The sequence below is a fragment of the Triturus cristatus genome, chromosome 1_2 (assembly GCF_964204655.1).
Source record: "Triturus cristatus chromosome 1_2, aTriCri1.1, whole genome shotgun sequence".
Classification (NCBI taxonomy): Eukaryota; Metazoa; Chordata; class Amphibia; order Caudata; family Salamandridae; genus Triturus; species Triturus cristatus.
Window position 1 is genome coordinate 1,145,845,855 of NC_140580.1, and position 21,695 is coordinate 1,145,867,549.

The 21,695-nt window shown below is 48.4% G+C and overlaps 1 protein-coding gene across 1 annotated transcript in view; it reads right to left on the minus strand.

The window, feature by feature from the left end:
* Positions 1 to 21,695, minus strand: part of CFAP77 (cilia and flagella associated protein 77) — a 1,103,317-nt gene that overhangs the window by 36,326 nt on the left and 1,045,296 nt on the right. The window lies entirely within an intron of this gene.

Consider the following 21,695-nt stretch of genomic DNA (forward strand, 5'->3'; position numbering starts at 1 on the left):
AGGATGGCACAGCTAGAGCAAGATAGCAGGGGGAGATGCATGACAAAATCTGGCTCCCATTATTAACCTGGGGACGGCGCCTACGATTGATTACGCGTTAAATTTTGGTGCATTAAGTGGGTCCAATGATTACACCAGACATTGCCAACAAACCTACCTGGTGGAAGGACGCTCCGCTGCGCACTCTGCATTGCCCGGGGGTCGGAGGTTGTGAGACCGCGCTGAGACCGCGCTGGACGCCGCGAAAGGGACTACAGCCCCCAGAGTCCCTAGCGGTATCTTCCGCTTCCGCTTCCCTGCGCGCCCTGAGGCGCTTATAACTGCGAGGCTCCCTCGGTGGAGCGGGGGATATTGCCAACAAACCTACCTGGTGGAAGGACGCTCCGCTGCGCACTCTGCATTGCCCGGGGGTCGGAGGTTGTGAGACCGCGCTGAGACCGCGCTGGACGCCGCGAAAGGGACTACAGCCCCCAGAGTCCCTAGCGGTATCTTCCGCTTCCGCTTCCCTGCGCGCCCTGAGGCGCTTATAACTGCGAGGCTCCCTCGGTGGAGCGGGGGACATTGCCAACAAACCTACCTGGTGGAAGGACGCTCCGCTGCGCACTCTGCATTGCCCGGGGGTCGGAGGTTGTGAGACCGCGCTGAGACCGCGCTGGACGCCGCGAAAGGGACTACAGCCCCCAGAGTCCCTAGCGGTATCTTCCGCTTCCGCTTCCCTGCGCGCCCTGAGGCGCTTATAACTGCGAGGCTCCCTCGGTGGAGCGGGGGACATTGCCAACAAACCTACCTGGTGGAAGGATGCTCCGCTGCGCACTCTGCATTGCCCGGGGGTCGGAGGTTGTGAGACCGCGCTGAGACCGCGCTGGACGCCGCGAAAGGGACTACAGCCCCCAGAGTCCCTAGCGGTATCTTCCGCTTCCGCTTCCCTGCGCGCCCTGAGGCGCTTATAACTGCGAGGCTCCCTCCGCGTCGCGGGACGCGCGCGGGCGGCGCCGGGCTAAGCCCGGGCAAAGGGCGGGCCCTCTGTGGCCCTCAGAGGCCTGAGGAGACTGGACTGGGCCAGAGACGCTGGTCCTGGTCACAAGATCTGTAATAAGCAGCGGGGGTGATATTGAGTATTTGCTAATAATTGTCAGTGTTTTAAAACTGTTATCTAAGTAATTATTAACGGACATAACGTTCTATCAATTCAGCAGGCTTGTGACGAGGGTGTGACTGTTCACAATATGTCTAGATCTAAAGCCTCTTCGGGGCCACGTACAATGGATAACTATTTGGTTCAGAGGGTTAGTAAGATAAATTCTGAAAGACGACAGTCATTGGGGAAAGCTAGTACCCCACCCCGAGAGAGCCCTTTAGGAGGTTTATCAACCTCCGGCATGGAGGATGCAAACAATCACTTTGATTCTACTAACCCGGAGGTGGTTGAGTTAATTGAGCTGGGGCAACCTGATTCTGTACACATTAGCCCCAAGGAGTTAATAATAGATGACTGCCATGACAGGGTGGAACAATGTTCGCCTCCCCCAAAAAAACGATCAGTAAGAACATGCAGGAAATTCCAGTCTAAAAAGGGGCCATTATGTAATGGAAAGAAATCTGCAGACCAATCAGATAAAGACATCGGGAATATTGCCTTGAGCTTAGTTAAGAAGGTGGGAATAGAGGATAGTATTGTTAGTAATATTGAGGAGATTATTGGTACCAAGATCAAGGATATAATAGATCCACTGGTTTTAAAAATAGAGGAGTTAACGGAAGAAGTTGTCAGATTGGGCGGCTTGCTAAACAAGGCCTTAGGCAAATTGGGAGAAATGTCTGCTGCTACTCCTGTTATAGAGGTGGTAACCGACACTACTAACACCCAAAGTAAGATTCAAGGACAGGGAGCCCCTGCTAAGAAAGCCACAGGGAACAAAGGGAACGATAGTGCTACTCTGGCAATACCACAAATAAGCACCGATCCATCAGGCAGTAATTTGCCTGTTATAGATAATATAAACAGTTGGGAGGGAAGCAAAATGAAGGGTGCTGTTAACCTACCACCTGAGTGTGCTCCCTATGTGGTGGTTCTCACAAATGTGCCACCGTTAGACAACAAGGTTCCCCAAGAAACTCATGATTCCTTAAAAAACAAATGTTTGTCGTGGTTAAACAGACAATGTGGTTTCCCATTGAATTTTTCTGACAATATCTTGACAACCAGAAGAGCCAACTGGATTGGGAGTGATAGGAAAAGACTAAAAGGGGACTGTGTAATTATTAACTTCAGATACCCGCAGCATGTTTCTACCGTCCTCCTAAGAGCGGCATCTCTCCCAATCTTAGATGGTAATGTATGTGCTCGAGCACTGGGATACTTTTATAACCACCTTAATGACAAAGGGAGGGTTAACAATAGAAATTCTACTTATCCACCTATTTGCAAACCTCATTTTGATATCCCTACTCAGAACAGATTTCTTGCACTTAGTACTCTGGACTCTAATGATTGACGTATAAAGGAGACGGAGATATGTGCGGGAAGGGAAGAGGAACTGAATTTGGAGGATCATAGAGATGATTGTATATCCGTAATTTCTGGTATAACAACTTTGACCCCCAGATTGGTGCCGGAACAGGATGAGGCTGAGACCATACCAGATGGTCGTATGAATTCTGGTGATTTGGGCAAAATTACTGAGGTTGGCATTACGGAGGGAGATACCCGAGGTACTCCTAGTGGAAGTACGATCAGAGCAGGTATATGTTCCAGGTTGGTGTGCTGGAACGTAGCTGGTCTGAAATCTAAAAGTAGGGACCCGGGTTGGAACTCCTTTATTAACAGGTATGATATCCTATGCTTTCAGGAAACCTGGTGCAAAGATAATATTGATTATGAGGGGTTCGTTTCATATAACCTGCCAGCATATGGAGAGGGACCGGGTAGAGCTAAGGGGGGTTTACTCACCCTTGTATCGGTCCACCGACAGATGACGGTGATAAAATATGTGCCGGTAGGTGACCTAATACAGATGATTTGGATCCAAGAAGGCAAAAGTCGTAATATCCTTCTGATCAATTATTATAATAACATTTTTGATAGTACCAGGGGCAGAATTGTCACCGATTTGACCAATGCTATTGAGGACCTAAGTTCGATTTCTCATGAAGTATTTGATATCATTTGGTGTGGGGATTTCAATGTCTCATTATGCGAATTAATATCCACTAAAGCTTGTGGGGTTACAAATAATGCTGGATGGGAGACCCCACATTTTGGGCATGATATGTATGGGGAAAAAGTGAATGCATTAATGGGGTGCCTTGACCTGGAAATTTTGGACTGTTGCAGGGATAGTAATGGTTCACCTATCCCCACATTTAGGAATTGGCGTGCCAATTCTGTAATTGACCATGTGTTGGTATCCTCCAGTATTGCCGATTGTTTTGGCCCACTTGAAATTGAAATAATGGATACCAGCGATCATAATTGTATTATTGTGCCCATGACTTTGTGGGAGGAGAATGATGAAGAGGTAGGGGCTACGGTTGAAAACATTGAAGCACACAGGGTTAATGGGGTAAGGCTGAGGTGGATAGGTGCTAAAGCATCTGAATTAACCAAGTCTATTATCATGAAGAATTTAGCAGACATTGTCTTTATTTTAGAAAATAGATTAGATCATGAGCGGGTCTTATCTAGTTTTAAAGGTATCAACAATGCCATTAACGACAAGTTCACAAGCGGTAGTAGGGGCAGTAAGAAGTCTGGCTTTGTTTGGTTTGATAAAATTTGTTCGGCTGCCCTGACCGACCTTAAGCAAGCCCTAGCAATAAGACCTAGGGATAAAAAACTAATAACTACTCTGAGGCTAGAATACAAAAAGGCTATTAAAGAAAGGAAGAAGGTTTTGCAGCTACAAGCGTGGGAATCTCTTAACCAGGCGGCAGAACTTTCGAATTCTGTATTATTTTGGACAACAGTTAATTCTCCGTTCCTTAAGGAAACAAATATGCCTGAGTTAACAGCAAATGTTTCCTGTGAAGGATGGATTACCCATTTCTCTAGTATTTTTGACTCTAATAAAAATAGTAATGTTGGGTCAGAAAGTTGGCCTATTATACCACTTGATATCACTGTGGAAGAAGTGGAAAGAGGGATAAGGGCAAGTAAGGGAGGAAAGGCCCAAGGCCCAGATGGGGTACCAAGTGATGTATACAAGGAGACGCCAGAAGTATGGGGTCCGTTGTTGGCTGTTGTTTTTAATGCCGCGGTCTGTATAGGCCCCCCGCAAACTTGGGAGGAGTCTATAATTGTACCTATATACAAGAAGGGATCTAGGTCCGATGCAAAAAATTACCGACCAGTCTCATTATTGGATGCCTCAGTAAAAGTTATGAGTAGGATTATGCTGGTTAGACTGGAAGAATGGGTAGAACAGGACCATATTCTGACAGATAGCCAATATGGCTTTAGGAAAGGTAGGGGTACACTCGATCAATGCATTAATTTAGAATTATTGATCGGGAAATACAGTGAAGCCAAATCTGGCCATATTTATATGTGCTTTGCTGATTTAAGTAGCGCCTTCGACATGGTCGACCACTCTATTTTGTGGATGACCCTGTTAGAATTAGGGGCGCCAAAGGGCATAATTTATTTTCTTGCCAGAATGTACGAGAGACTAAAAACATGTGTACGTTTTGGCAGGAAGGGTGAATGCACCAGGAACTTTAGCGTTAAACGCGGTATAAGGCAGGGTTGTGTTTTAGCTCCCCTTTTATTCATTTTATTTTTAAATAATGTTGATGCTATTTTAAAAAAAGTACCTGCAGACGCTCCAATGATTAACGGTACCCCCGTTCCGGTGTTATTATACGCCGACGATGCTGTATTGCTGTCAAGAACTCCGATAGGGTTACAACGATTAATGGATAGTTTTGTATCTTTTATTGAAGATAAAAAATTAGTTATCAACAAAAGCAAAACTTATACAATGATCTGTGGCCCAAAGAAAATTAAACATGCAGCGAAAGGGTTTTTTATAGACAAGCTAAAAGTGCAGCAGGTGGACAAATTCTGTTATTTAGGTATAACCTTTGCTGAGGATAAAAATTGGACACATGAATTTAATAATATACGCAATAAAATGGCTAGAAATGCACATGGAATTTTTAGATTTGCACAGAAAATTGGGGATCGTAGGACCAGAGACATGGTAAAAATTTATCAGGCTAGATGTGTTTCGATTGCATTATATGGGGCTGGAATTTGGGGTTACAGTGGCGTACATGAGTTGCAACTGGAACAGAATTCTTTCCTAAAAAAAAGTATTGTGTTTACCCACTTCGGCCTCTAATGCATTATGTCATCATGAACTAAATGTTAACTATTTATCCGATCTTTTGTCACTTAGACCTTTGATGTTGTGGAGATCAATTTGGTTGAATGAAGAAAAATCTTTCACTAGGTCTATAATCCAGGACTGTATGCGATTAGATAAAGTAAAAGCAATACCCTGGATTAAATACATTATTATGTGCTTTTCGGATATTTTCAACCTGAATATCGTAACTGATCCAAATGCTGTTTTATCAATCCCCAAGACTGAGCTGAAAAGGGTTTTTCTAGCCTTTGTCGAGAGGAAAAGAATAGTAATTGCAGGTTCTTTGTCCACTGTTATGTTTTACAACAGATATCTGTCCATGGATGGATTTCCCGTCTATCTAACTCTTGTCACCAGACCAACACATAAATTTGTACTAACCAGATTGAGATTTGGAATAGTGCATCATCTGGTGGCACATCCTGTAATGAGAAAATACCCTATAGGCCCTTGTAGATGTGACGGTTTTTCCAAGCAGAGCACAATGCACTTTATATTATTTTGTAAACTGTACTCTAACTTCCGTGTTATTCTGCTAAAGCCCATGTTTGTTAAATATGGTACACGGACGGTTGAGCAGGCTATGAAATTGATTTTTAACTTACAATCTGCTGATATTTGTTTTTATACCGCTTCCTTTTTAAACAAATGCATCAACCTGAGGAAAAGTATGTGTTTTTTAGATGTAGATATGTAATTTTAAGGTGTATTATGTTTTTTAATGATTAATACTGTATATGAAATGTGATTATGTCTGCTATAAGTGTTCATGTTTTGTATTTGTGAATGTGACTGTGATTGCTTTTATGGACATTAACTTGCTCCGAATAAAGCTGAATTGAATTGAATTGATTACACCAGACCCCAAACACGTGGGGAAGGCTATGTCGGCCTAGACAAAAGCAGTTAGCCGAAAGGTGCCCAGGTTTAAAATTGTTGGCTTGTAAAATCTGCCAACGTCTTTGGTGAGATGAGGACAAAAAAAAAAAGAAAAGAAAGATGATAAAGGAGATAAGGTGTTGTGTGAAGTTAAAAAGTACATGAGGATGGGATGGCCTGAAAAGAAAGTGTTGCCGGAAGAGCTTGTTCCATTCTTTAGGAAAGCTGCGGAATTGGATATGGAAAATGATCTAGCTTTTAAAAGTGATATGTGCATTCCTTCCAGGGGAATGCAAGAGGAAATTTTATGACTGGCGCATGAAGGACATCCAGGTATGTCGTCCATGAAAAGGCTTATACGCACTACCTTTTGGTGGCCTGGATTGGATAGGATAGCAGAGAGAGTGGTAAGAAACTGTAGTATCTGTGCGAACAGTGAAAAGATGTTGAGACCGGTGCCGGCTCCTCTCCAACCTGTACCTTGGCCGACTTCTCCGAGGCAGAAGCTGGGATTGGACATATCTGGACCATTTCATGGACTGCCTGTTGATTCTCCCTGTGCCCTGGTGCTTGTAGATTATCACTCAAAATGGCCAGAAGTGAAGTTAGTTCCTCATGTTACTTCGGGTGCTATTATTGAATTTTTCAAGGAGATCTTTGCCAAGGAAGGCTATCCTGAAGATGTGATCTCTGATTATGGTACTCAGCTGGTGTCTAGGGAGATGCCATTTTTTTCACTTTTAGCACTATTAAACATGTTACCACTGCTTTATATTAACCACAAGGTAATGGACAGGTTGAGAGTTTCAATAGGGTTCTAGAGGAGTGCATTACTTGGGAACGTGGTTTGTGGAAGGATACGTTGAGGGAGAAACTATGGTGGTACCATATTACTCCTCAAGCTACCACTGAGGTGAGTCCTTTCAGGTTGTTGAGAGGTAGATCACCTATAACCAAATTGTGTCCTTGGTGGTTCAGTCGGGAACAAACTGCGACTCACAGTGAGGTGAATGTTCAGGAAATAAAAGATAGGGTCAGGAGGAAACAAGAAAAAGTGAAGAAACTGTATGATGATAAATGGAGAGTCAAATGTCATTATTTTGTGGTTGGTGACTGGGTGAGAGTGAGAATACCTGGATTCGTGCGGAAAGGTATGGCAAAGTTTGGTTGAGCTATGAAAGTTTTCAACGTTTATGGCAAGAGTGTGGTGACGCAAGATGGCAAGGTCTGGAAATTTGAGGCGGGTAGCTAACTGCAAGCCAAGTGGATGATGGATCTTTTTGTGAGAGTAAGGTTGGGAGAAGGTGTCTCTGATGAATCTCAAGACACTGGTGTTCGGGTACAGAATGATTCTTCTATGGATTCGAACATGGGAGAGAGTGTGGATTATGGAGAATGTTTTGGACAAGATTCTGTAGCCTCTTGGGTGAAGATGGGAACACGAGTGAAGCATCTCCCAACCAGGTTAGCAGACTTTGTGTGAATTATTAGGTTTCAGTATTATTTGTGATCACATTTTCACATACGTATTTTCTTTGTATATTGTTTGTTACGTTGTTGTTGTTTTGATAGGGGAAAGATGTGTTGGGTTTTACATCTGTTTTACTGCCTGACATGAGGGTGTTCATGTTATGTCACTCATCTGTGTGAGGTAACTGTATTCTATTATGGAGTGTGGGGTGGTTGTGGAATCAGTCCGTAAAAGACGGTTGATGGAGTTGGAGGGTACTATACTGTTAAGAATAAACCTGTTACCCAATTTCTATATTCTGGCCTCAGTGTGAACTTAACACACCTTTTTGGCATTTTTAGGTCTCAGCTAGCAAAGGCTGCGCTTGCGAAGTCTCGCTCGCGAGATTTAATGACTTTGAGAAGTGGGGCTTGAACCCGCCCCTCTTCTCTCCTCTTCTCAATTGGCTGGCCTCTTAAATGCTGGTCAGCCATTGGAGAAGAGCTTTGTCTCTCCAAACAAGCCCCGTCTTTTTCGGATTCGGGGGCGTGTTTTTTACTTTCTTTCTCTCCTGTGGAATGTAAACATTCCAGCCAATGGCAAGAGGAGAGAAAGAAAAACACGCCCCCGAATCTGAAAATGCCCCTGCGTTTCTCCGAGGCATTTCTGCTTGACCTCGGAGAAAGGCGGTGGTGTCCAGGGCGATTCCTGCCTGAATCGGAAGTGTTGGCATGTCTGCTATAAGAACCGAACCCTCCAAGTTTTCCTCTCTGCTCAGCGTATTCCCGCCCCCATCTCCGAGTAAGGACCTTCCTCTCTGGCTCTCCTCCTCCCCGCCACAGCCTCGTTCTCTTGCCCAGCGTGGACTCGCTTGTTTGCTAACCTTGTCCCTCACACGCCCCCGTACTACTCGCGTCTTCCCTCTTGACTCTCGCCATGTTCGGCCATCCCCCGCCGGCTTCCCCCTGCCTCTCCGCCCCCCAGTAGGAACCTTCCTGTGCGGCTTCTGTTTCCCCCGGAAGTTGTCGAGGTGGCACCAGAGCGTCGAGCACAGACTCTGAGGGGCCGAGAGGCTACAAACTAGCGGAGACCCGAGTGGAGCAGCGAGAGGGGCGGCCAGGAGGGGTTCAGGGATCCGGCGGTACTCCAGGGTGGTGGGGTCTTAAGACCCAGGAAGCGAGGACGGGGACAGACAGAGAGACACAAGACAAGGGCTGCAGTATTCCAATGAGCTGGTGCTGATGTGAACCCAGACAGGATGGTTCTTAGAAGGTGATCCTTTTTAAGGGGGAGGGGGAACGATGACTCCCTAACCTCTTCGACCCCAGTGATGTTGCACCCACAAGAGGAAGACGAGGATGTACCCGTCCAGGAGAAAGGCTGCTCTGCATTACCAGGAGCCCGCAAGGTGAGTGGTTTCAGACATAGCGAAGGGTAGAAGGTGTGGACAGACACCGGGCGTTGGGACAGTAAGGCGGGAAGCGAAGGGAGTGAAGAATACCGTGGTCGAGAGACATGCGGAGGTGGCGGGAGAGATGTTTGTAAGTTGTAATCCATTTGCTATGTTTCTCTCACTGCATAACGGAATTGCTGTAGCCAGGGCTTTAAGTGGGATGGAAAAATGGGGGGGGGTCGCTCAAAGGGGCGTGGCAAATATAATTAAGGGCGTGGCTTAAACACGTAAATTAAAAATCTGTGCTTAGCATAGTATGCCGCCCGGCTTGTTTTTTGCTGTTTCTGTCATTTTATCCAGATATATGATACAACAAGTAGCATCAGACCTACAACAAGTAAGGACTATTGGCTTTGTCAGTGGTTTAGTTGCACAAGATAAATAAGCAGCAACTATGGCTTATTACATGTAATATTGAAAAAGCTTCCACTTTAAGCCCTGGTGAAAACACGACGATGTTGCTGCTCCCGAGTTTCAAGAGAAGGGAAATCTTTAAGGGTACAACGCTAAAGCTAATTTCTCCACTAGAGAGAAGTGAGCACGCACGTCAATGTGCCTGCTGTGACACAAAACGGACAAAAAACGGATCGCTGGTGCCAGGGCACAAAACAGAGCCCGATAGAGACCCGTTTCGAGGCCCCATTTAAAAAACTGCAGATGCTCTTCACTGGTGAGACCCGGCCCTCTTAAAGCCCTGGCTGTAGCGTATATGTGTGTGGGAGGGTCTGTGTGTGTGGGTGGGAGGCTCTGTGTGTGTGTGTGTGTGGGAGGCTCTGTGTGTGGGAGGCTGTGTGTGTGTGTGTGGGAGGCTCTGTGTGTGTGGGAGGCTCTGTGTGGGGGTAACTCTGTGTGTAGAATGTTCTATGTGAGTGGTGGGGGTAACTGTGTGTAGGTTGCTCTATGTGAGTGGCTCTGTATGTGTGGGTGGCTCTGTGTGTGTGGCTCTGTATGTGTGGGTGGCTCTGTGTGTGTGGCTCTGTGTGTGGGTGCAAATGCAATAGGTCTCGCATTGGAGAGTGATTAAGCTATTGACATTGTAAATAACAATGCCGTTTCTTTAAATGTTTTAAAAACAAAAACATACAAGAATGTCATGAGCAATGCCAACAGCTCTAACTTAAACAATGCCGAGACCATTGCATTGTAAATGCTTGTTCTAAGAGATAGTTCATTTTATTGAATTTTTGTACTTTCAACCTACTTCATGTTTGTGGTGGAAACCAGTGTGAAACCCATGAGTGATCACAAAAAGCGAAAGATTTCTGAAAATTTGACAAAATTTTGACTTCAGCATATGGCCATTTGAGTAGATCCTTCAAGGGTTTCCTAAAGAAATTAAATGTTGAAACAAAATAAATATTGAAAGTGAGTAAGAAAAATGGGCACTTGTGATGTTTTTTTCTGTAACTTCTTGTCACAAGGCCGATTTACAAAAACAGTATACCATTACGTCCACTTGACACTTCTAGTTACAGGGATATATAGGGGTTGTTGCTTCTCCAAGAAGAACAAAAGTTACTTACCTGTAATCTGTGGTTCTCCAGTATTGGTATCTTTCATAGACCCACATGCCTGAATCATTCCCCGTCGTCGGAGTGGGAGTCCCACGGTACATAAAAAAGCAATAAATATGCACATAATAACCATACCATAGGTAATATAGAAACCAGGAAGTAGAGTAGCTAGAAACTAAAAGGAAAAAAACGTCCACCTCTATGACTCGTCCAAGTCATTATAAAGAGTCCAAACTACAGCCAATCAGGCGACAGCACCCTCCAGAATGCTCTCCTCAGAGGCTCAGGCTCTCAGATTTTCTTGCACCAGTGTGATCCATAGTGAAAAGAGCATAAAAGAGCCTCTGAGGGGTGGTGGGTGGGTTGCATGTGAATCTATGAAAGATACCAATGCTGGAGAACCACAGATTACAGGTAAGAAACTTTTGTTCTTCTCCTGTATTGGGGTATCTTTCATAGATTCACATGCCTGAATCAGAGTAGAAAGCAGTATATCCAAAATAATGCTCGTGATATCATATACATAATAAAGCATATGTACATATAAACATTATGCAATAACATATGGATATATATATATAGATGATATGTATCCGAGCAATACTAAAGAGGAGGAGGGAAGAACAGAGGCTCACCTTATTTAAAAAGATTATGGAGAACCGCTTGTCCCACAGACGCATCTGCATTACTGGCAGCTTCCGAACAGTAGTGCTTCGTAAAGATGTGCCGGCTGGACCACGTTGCAGCCCTGCAGATTTGATGAAGAGGCACACCAGCAAAGAGAGCAGTTGAAGAGGAAATTGCTCTAGTAGAATGCACTCTCGTAGTTGTGTGATTAAGGTCTTCCTGCTTGCTGATGACAGAAACAAATTGCAGCAGAAATCCAACGAGCTAAGGTCTGTTTGGATATTGGGTGTCCCTGGCGCATCTTACCATAGGCCACAAACATTTGATCAGATTTTCGGATTGAAGAAGTCTGATGTAAATAGAATTTCAGACATCTCTTGACGTCAAGGGTATGCAAATTTCTTTCCGCAGGTGATTGAGGATTAGGAAAGAAAGTCTTTAAAATGATCGGTTCGTTTAGATGGAAGTCCGAAGGTACTTTAGGCATAAAACTGGGGTTAGTGCGTAGCACTACCGAGTTCGAGGTGGATTGAAGGAAAGGCAGATTAATAGTGAAGGCTTGAATATCACTGACCCGCCTAGCTGATGTTAAAGCCAACAGCAGAGCCACCTTCCAAGACAGAAACTTCAAGTCCACTCTATGAATAGGTCCAAAGGGGTATCGCATAAGCTGTGCAAGCACCACGTTAAGATGCCAGGATGGAGGTGGACGGCGGATGGGAGGAAACATTCAAAACAATCCCTTGAAGAACTGCTGAATGATCCTAGCAAGGTAAAGAGAGTTGGAACCATCTTGTCGAAATCTTGAAATATCCGCTAAAAATACTTTAAGAGTAGAATGGGAAAGGCCTGATCTTGCCAGATGTAAAAAGAAGGGCAGAATCTGCTCCGGTTTTGAACGAATGGGATGAATGTTGGCGGCTTAACACCACAGACAAAATCGCTTCCATTTAAGCCTGCAAGTCTTAATAGTGGAAGGCACTCTAGCATTGGCTAAGACTTCCTTACAGTCCGCAGGAATGTTTAAATGAGCGAATTCAAGGTGTTCAGGCGCCAGGCCGCTAATCTCAGAGATGCAGGGTCCGGGACGCAGATCTGTCCGTTCTGAATGGATAGAATGTTCGGTATTGGTTGAAACTGAATGGGATCACATTCGGAGAGAAGGAGGAGTTCGGTAAACCTGAATTGGCGAGGCCACCTGGGAGCAATAAGTATTAGGTGACAAGGCTCCTTCTTCATTTTCCGGAGAACCCTGGGAACCAACGGTATCGGTGGAAAGGCGTATGCATAGATCTGCGACCAATTAATCAAAAACGCATTCCTGCATGACCCTTTGTGGGGAAGCCAGCTGGCGAAGAATAGGCATTTGTGGTTCTGACTGGTCGCAAACAGGTCCAGATCGGGTTGACCCCACTCCTGAAAAATTCGATCCAACGTTGGTTGATGTGGCTCCCACTCGGGATTGGAAACTGTTGACCTGCTGAGGGAATCTGCGAAGACATTGGAAACTCCCGGAACATGAATCGCTGATAGGCTGATCCGGTGTCGGATTGCCCAATTCCAAATTTGCTGGGCTAGTCGAGACAGCAGGGCGGACCTCGTTCCTCCTTGTTTGTTCAAGTAGTGCATATTTGTTGTATTGTCCGTCCGGATCAATACTGATGCTCCGAGAATGATGGTGAGAAAAGATTTTAGGGCCAGGAAGATAGCTAGCAATTCTAGAAGGTTGATATGCCACTTCCGCTGCTGAACGTTCCATTTGCAGCCCTTCAAGGTTTGCGCCCCACCCTTCGAGGGAGGCATCCGTGGTGATGACGAAACTTGGATCCTCTGTGAGGAATGCGCAGCCTGCTGCCACGTTCCTCTTGCAAGTCCACCAGAGTAAGGTTTCCCGAATCCGGGGAGTGATGCGGATGAGATCGTCGAAGGACCCTGAAATCTGTAACCATTGGTAGTTGAGCTCCTCTTGCAGGGGTCTCATTATGAGACGGCAGTTGGGGACTAAAGGAATGCAGGAAGAAAGCATCCCCAGAAACGATTTGAACTGCCGGACTGAAACACACTTTTTTGATCACAGTAACTGGGCAAGTTTGCAAATTTTCTGTTGCCGTTCGTCTGAGACAAAGGCTTGTGTCACCCGAGTGTCTATGGTGGCTCCCAAGAATGTCCTTCTTTGCGATGGAATGAGTTGAGACTTGTCGAAATTGACGGAGAGGCCCAGAGATTGGAAAAGGGACAAACATCTCTGAATGTGAGCGTTCGCGACTGTGCAAGAATTCGCCTTGATAAGGCAGTCGTCTAGATATGGAAAAATTTGAATTCCTTCCAGACGAAGGTGTGCGGCCACCGGTGCTAGTACCTTGGTAAAAACACGGGGTGCCGAATGTAGTCCGAAAGGAAGGACTTTGAACTGGAAGTCCCTGCCAGCCACTCTGAACCGCAAGAACTTTCTGTGTCTGGGTAAGATTGGTACATGGAAATACGCATCTTGGAGGTCGAGGGTGGCCATGTGATCCCCCGCCGTGAGGAGTTGAAGGATTTCTTGAAGTGATAACATCCGGAATGATAACTTTTTTAGATATTTGTTGAGGGAGCGAAGATCTAGGATGGGGCACCATTCTCCTGATTTTTTCCTTATGAGGAAAAATCGTGAATAAAAACCGGTTCCACTTTGTAATTGAGGGACCACTTCGATCGCTCCTTTTCGTAACATCAAATTTATTTGGGAAAAAAGCTCAGTGAGATTAGCTGGAGGCGGGCCTCTGGGAGGCGAATTTGGAGGAATCTTTACGAACTCTAGAACATGGCCTCTGGCCACAATGTCCAAGACCCACTTGTCTGATGTTATTGCGGACCAATTCGAGTAAAATTGGGAGATTCTTCCTCCAACTTTTAAAAGGGTAGGCGGTAGAACAGGTGGCAGGTGTCACTGTTTTTTAGACATAGCACGCCCGCGGTAAGTAGACTTTCTCCTGTTTTGTGAGTAAGAGGTATTCGGGTTGTCTGCTGACGAGGCGGCCGTCGACGACGAGGCGACCTTCGACAATGAGGCAGCTTTCGACGACGAGGTAGCCGTCGACGAGGCAATTGTTGACGAGATCCTTCTAATCTTCGTCGTCGAAGGGGCGTCGACAGTAGATTTCACTTCCTTCGTCGACGAGATTGGTTTCACGGCGACGGATAGCGGCGTCGACGGCGAAGATGCCGATGACCTGATCATATGAGGTTTCGGCGTCGTAGTGACGACGGTTGGCTTCGTCGACGAGGTAAATCCTTCTCAGAAACTCATTTTGAAGGCAGAGACTTAGCAGTTTTTCTCGGGGCGTAGTAGGCAGAGGTTTACTCATTGAAGGTGGAGGAGCCTTTTTTGAAGTGGAAGGCAGTTCTGCACTCTTAGAGGTGTGCTGTTTTTTCAACACCTTAGCCCCAGGAGAAGATAAATCTTCCTCAGCAACCCTCTTTGTAATGGACGAAGTCTTACTAGAGGCAATACTCCCCACTTCAAATAAGGGGTTGTCTTGATCTTTAATCTTCTGTAGCCACAGAAGTAGACGTCCCTCTGTCCCTGAGAGTTTTTTGAGGGAAGGTTCTGCAGATCTAACAGTCTCTCACCTGGTGATCAGGATACAAGCAGTAAATACACTTCTTCTGGGGGTCCTCAGAAACAACCGGAGATTCCCACAAGATTCACAAGGTCGAAAGAGAGATTTAGTTGAAGAAGTCCTCATGAACTGAAGAATTCCTGATGTAATTTGAAAGTACTGAGCAGAGCTCAGGGAGACTCCCTTAACACGACATGCGGTAGAAAATCTGAGAGTCTGAGCCTCTGAGGAGAGCATTCTGGAGGGTGCTGTCGCCAGATTGGCTGTAGTTTGGACTCTTTATAATGACTTGGATGAGTCATGGAGGTGGAAGTTTTTTCCTTTTAGTTTCTAGCTACTCTACTTCCTGGTTTCTATATTACCTCTGGTATGGTTATTCTGTGCATATTTATGCTTTATGTACCGTGGGACTCCCACTCCGACGACGGGGAATGATTCAGGCATGTGAATCTATGAAAGATACCCCAATACTGGAGAATCCAAGGTACCCAGAGCCAACAACTGCGCTGCACCATACAATGGGTTTTCAATGTGTATGGAATATACAGCAATTCATATGTTAAAATATACAAAGTGAAAATTGGGTAGCAAGGACACCTATGTAATTATGAAATGGACATCAGATATGGACTTTAGGAACAGTGGCCATTTGTTCATCTTTGAATTTTTGGGCACACATACTAGCATGTGATTCAGAGGGCATTTTTCAAAATGTCTTCTTTCTTACACACTGGCTTACATTTGGAAGTCGCAAATGCAGAGAAATGAATTAGTATTGACAAATATTCTACTTTTCAGTGTTTTCAAATGTCTCCCGATAAAAATGGTACCTCACTTGTGTGGGTAGGCCAATCACCTGTGAAAGGAAAGGGCCAAAATCGCAACATGGACACATCACATTTTTCAACTGAAAACAGACCCATATTTTGCACTGTGGGTAAGCTGTGGATTTTCGACTTTACCTCAGCAGGCACCTAGAGAAACCTAGCAAATCTGCACATTTCTGAAAATTAGACACTCAGGGGAATTCAGGGTGTATTGATTTGTGTGGCTCTCGACATATTTTCCTACCCAGACACCCATGCAAACCTCAAACTTTGACAAACAGCACACATTTTTGTGAGGAGAACTTTTGAAATCTGTGGGGAATCACAAATTACCTACTACACAGCATTCCCCTTAGTCTCCCATTAAAAATGGTACCTCACTTGTGTGGGTAGGTATAGTCCACGCGACAGGAAACAACCCAAAAGGCAACATTGACACGTCACATTTTTCCACTGAAAACTGACTCGTTTCTTGAAATGTGGGTAGCTGTAGATTAGATTTTGACCTGTAACTTAGCCAACACCTTGGAAAACCTAGCAAACCTGCACACTTTTGAAAACTAAACACCCATGGGCTTCCAGGGTGCAGCGCCTTGCGTGAATACTAATAAACAAAACCAATTCCTGTCTGATGAATATATACAATTATAAGGAAAATGCGTATTGTCTGTTCCGCTGTATTACTGCATCCAAAGTCATGACATATTATTTATATAAAAATAAGAAATAGAAAAGAATAAACTCTGTAAAAAAATTGTTTTGTGCTACAAGAATTACTCTAAGGGCTTGTTCCATACTGTGTTGTGGTGGGCTATGATGCATAACTTTGCGCTCTTTAATGTAAGATTTTTCAATATAATTGAATATATTCACCAGGCAGGAATTGCTTTTGTTCATTAATGTCCCTTTCTCTTGGTCCTCCTGGTGTATGTGCTCTCAGGGGCCCTCTGCTTTTTAGGTCGCGCCTATGCAGCGCGCAAGCGCTGCATAGGAGGGACCTCTTGGAATCGCTCAGGACTTTTTGGGAAACTCGTGCATGTACTGCACTGTTCCCAATGAGCCCTCGTGCATGTGTGGCGTTTACCTTGCGGGAGCGAGCAGCGGCGCCATGTGTTAGTAATTATTGCACCTGCCAATGCTCGCACCTACAAGATAAACGCCACACATGCACTGAGCCTCGAAGCCGCGCCCCCTCCAGAGCTCATCCTCTCCAGGAGGCTGGCAGCGCAGCTGTTCATCAAGTCCTCCCACTCGGCACTTGAAATAAATCTCCCTGCAGCCGGCGCGCCTTATTTCATGTCTCTACGTCACAGCTACTGTGAGACGTGAGGTATAAGGTGTGCTGCTTCCGCAGCTGGGCGGATATAAATAGGTTGGTTTATAGAGCAGGACGTCCTGCTCATCCAATCAGAAGGCTCCGTGATGAAGTGTTTCACTATAACACTGTCAGCGTACTCTTACAGTGGAAATAGAGATGGTTTACAGCGCTGGCTGTTGCCTGCCCGCAGAGTACTGCTTTCCAGAGAAGGTAACACTCTGATCTGCCGGCTGCACTTCTCTGCATTCCTTCCGTGCGTGCCCTCCCCGGCAGAGCCCAGCTGTCTGAGCGCCGAACCTCCCTCCCAGCCAGACCAGCTCATTTCTTTGGCAAACACCCGGGCCTGCAGGGGGCATCGACCCACTCTCGCCTGCAGAGCCCTGCTTTCCAGAGCAGGCTCTCACCTTCCCTCCAAGCCTGAGCTCTCCTACCTCTCCACACCCCCACAGCAAACACCCAGGCCTGCAGGGGGTGCCGACCCACTCTCGCCTGCAGAGCCCTGCTTTCCAGAGCAGGCCCTCATCTTCCCTCCAAGCCTGTGCAATCCCACCTCTCCACATCCCACAGCAAACACCCGGGCCTGCAGGCTGTGCAAGTCCATTCTCACCTGCAGGGCAAGAGCTTTCCTGAGCTGCCCCCAACCCTATTTCCTCCAGGCCCCTCCCACTTCAAATCTGTGCTCTCCCACCTCTCCACATCCCCACAGCACAAACACCTGGGCCTGCAGGGGGCGCTGGCCCACTCTTGCCTTCACAGCCCTGCTTTCCAGAGCAGGCCCTCACCTTCTCTCCGAGCCTGTGGAATCCGACCCCTCCACATCCCCACAGCAAACACCCTGCCCTGTAGTGTATGCCAGCCCGTTCTCACCTGCAGGACACTGGCTTTCCTGAGCCCGGCTGTCTGAGCGCCGAACCTCCCTCCCTGCCGGACCAGCTCATTTCCTCGGCAAACACCCGGGCCTGCAGGGGGCACCGACCCACTCTCGCCTGCAGAGCCCTGCTTTCCAGAGCAGGCCCTCACCTTCCCTCCGAGCCTGTGCAATCCCACCTCTCCACACCCCCACAGCAAACACCCGGGCCTGCAGGGGGTGCCGACCCACTCTCGCCTGCAGAGCCCTGCTTTCCAGAGCAGGCCCTCACCTTCCCTCCAAGCCTGTGCTCTCCTACCTCTCCACACCCCCACAGCAAACACCCGGGCCTGCAAGGGGCGCCGACCCACTCTCGCCTGCAGAGCCCTGCTTTCCAGAGCAGGCCCTCACCTTCCCTCCGAGCCTGTGCAATCCCACCTCTCCACACCCCCACAGCAAACACCCGGGCCTGCAGGGAGCGCCGACCCACTCTCGCCTGCAGAGCCCTGCTTTCCAGTGAAGGCCCTCACCTTCCCTCCAAGCCTGTGCTCTCCTTCCTCTCCACACCCCCACAGCAAACACCCGGGCCTGCAGGGGGCGCCGACCCCCTCTCGCCTGCAGAGCCCTGCTTTCTAGAGCAGGCCCTCACCTTCCCTCCGAGCCTGTGCAATCCCACCTCTCCACCCCCCCATAGCAAACACCCGGGCCTGCAGGGGGCGCCGACCCACTGGGTCCGGGGATCTCGCGGCCCCGGTTTCTGCCCACGACTCAATGGCGTGCTTGAAATCGTCTTTGGTACTCAGGCCGGTGGTAGCAATGCCTAGTTCAATGCAGAATTGTTTCAATTCACGATGGCTGTACTCTTCCAATTTCTCCATCTGGAATTTCTCGGTGGATCCGCTCTCTTTGGCTGACATTGTGGTTTCGTCGTGGGGTGAGCTACTCTCTATACGATTACGCGTTGATTCGGATCGCGCCGCTGGCCACCAATGTTAGACGGACCGGGAGGGTCGGCCGAGGACAAGGGGAGAGGTCTCCGGGGAGAGCCGTCTCCAACGATCGTACAGACGAGTAACTTCCCCCCCACAGATGTACACCACACAAAGATAAGGTTTAACGTTCTTTATAAGCAATCTCTAGGTACGATAGAATGGTACAAGGAGGTCAGGACTCAGGGGTCCCCTCGATTCTAGTCTCTTGGTTGGGAAAGGGGGTAGCGGGACAGTCTTGTTACCAATCTGGTAGATGCGATGATATGATGGATAGCTCACAATCCTCGAGCTCGGTGTTCTAGCTGGACGGGCCGCGGCAGCGCCAGCAGGTCCCGGTGAAGGTGGTCGTTACACGGTCCGCGGCAGCGCCAGCAGGTCCCGATGAAGGTGGTGGTTACAACGGTCCGCGGCAGCGCCAGCAGGTCCCAACGAAGGTGGTAGTTACAACGGTCCGCGGCAGCGCCAGCGGGTCCCAATGAAGGTGGTAGTTACAACGGTCCGCGGAAGCGCCGGCAGGTCCCGACGAGGATGGAGGATGCAGAAGGCCGCGGCAGCGCCAGCAGGCAGGATTATAGTTCACAAGGCAGGGCTACGGCAGCGCCGGTAGTCCGTCAAGGATGAGTTCTTCTCGGTGTCTCTCGACTCCAGGATACAACTGCCTTCCTGCTCTGGAGCTGCCCCAGTTATAGGTCTGGCGCCCTTTGATGTCCGGACCCTCGCACTTGGAGGGCGGGAGGTCCGGGATGAGGGAGTCCAGACACCCAGCAGGGGGGTGGAGCCAGCGCCCGGGGGAGCTGGGGGGCGATCGGCACCTGGCGGGGGAGAGCCATCGACACTTCTTTCTCCCATCGACCTGCCAAGTGGTCCGTTCACCTCCTGGGTGGATGGTGGTGCCGGGATGTCGGGGCCTGGCCAGGCCCAGGGTTAGGGTCGAGCTGAGGCCACGCGGCCTCGTGGTGCAGTGTCCAAGATGGCGGCCGGGCCGGGCGAGGGAGCCGGTAGTGGTTCGGCCCCATGATACAGAGATGTCCGGGGGCAGGAGTCCCGTCTGGAGACGGGGTGTGGGTTGTTTCTGTGGGTAACACCTGGAGGGCCGGGGCTCGGGCCCGGTCATGCGGGGAGGGAGCAAGCCCTTCATGTGGCCTGTCCAGCACTGTGCCCTCCTATCTCTCCACACCCCCACAGCAAACACCCGGGCCTGCAGGGGGCGCCGACCCACTCTCGCCTGCAGAGCCCTGCTTTCCAGAGCAGGCCCTCACCTTCCCTCCAAACCTGTGCTCTCCTACCTCTCCACTCCCACAGCAAACACCCAGGTCTGCAGGGGGCGTCAACCCACTCTCGCCTGCAGAGCCCTGCTTTCCAGAGCAGGCTCTCACCTTCCCTCTGAGCCTGTGCTCTCCTACCTCTCCACTCCCACAGCAAACACCCGGGCCTGCAGGGGGCGCCGACCCACTCTCGCCTGCAGAGCCCTGCTTTCCAGAGCAGACCCTCACCTTCCCTCCAAGCCTATGCTCTCCTTCCTCTCCACACCCCCACAGCAAACACCCGGGCCTGCAGGGTGTGCAAGCCCGTTCCCACCAGCAGGACACTGGCTTTCCTGAGCACCCCCCTCCTTTTCCTCCAGGCCCCTCACTCTTCAAACCTGTGCTCCTCCCACCCCTCCACATCCCCACAGCAAACACCCTGGCCTGTAGTGTATGCCAGCCCGTTCTCGGCTGCAGGGCACAGACTTTGCAGATCAGACCCTCCTCTTTGCCCCAACCTCCCCAACCTGTACTGTCACACCACTCACCTGCACTCAGAATCTCCCTCTCACCTGCAGAGCACTTGCTTTCCGGGACTGATGCCCTCCCTTCCCCAAAGTCCCCCTTCTACCCGTGCTTTCACACATTCCCACAGTAGGAATCGGGCAAAGTCTGAGTAGTTATCACACGGCTCCCAGCTTTCCCACACACAGACCTTTGTATCCAGGCAGCTAGACACCACCTACACATTTGTGCACCTGTTAGTTGGATGAATTGGATAGGTGTTGGACTTGGCCCTTTTTGCCTGAATTTTTTCGTTTTTTAATACAGATAATCAGTGTTAAGGTGCAGGTGCTCCCTTCTCCCAAGATGGCTGCCACAGGCCCCTGCTACTGCAGAGTGGTGTTTATTAGTAGCACCCTCGCTGCCAGGAGCTGGCTGGAACCCCACAACAATGTTGCGACACCAGCCCGTCTTTTTTGTCCCATAGGTAGAATGGGGAAGCTCCTGGAATGTGCTGGAACCTTCTAGAAGGGAGGTGTGGTTTTACTTTTGCCGCCTTGGCTAGAGGTCACCTGACCTAGGGATACATAAGTGAGAGGGGGAACTTTTTCTAGTCAGTTGGCCAGTGGGGTAAAGCAGAGCTGGAGAATCCATGCAGGAGTGTAGGCGGTAGGGCCTAGCCAGGGACTTATACCTCTGAGAGTGACAGGATTTAGGTGCTGCCTCTTAAGTGAGTGAGGGATCCTGTGAAACCCACTGATCTTGCCCAGCAGTAGGAGGACCCAGAGAACCTCTGCCCAGCCTGACTAGGAAGGACCTAGTCGCCAACTCACCCCCTACCCCCCTGTAACAGAACCCCTTAAGGGCGCCAGATACATCTGCGCCATCAAGACTTTCAAGAGCAACTGATTGCCGGAACTGAATGCTGAGACCGCGTGTCCAGACTGAACCTTGAAGCTACCTACCTAACGAATTGTGGTATCGCTGAGGATCAACCAGGTCTTAGCGCTGTGACCCCTGCGCTCCCTGACCAGGCCTGGGATCCCCGGCAGCGTGCTCCGTTGAGCGC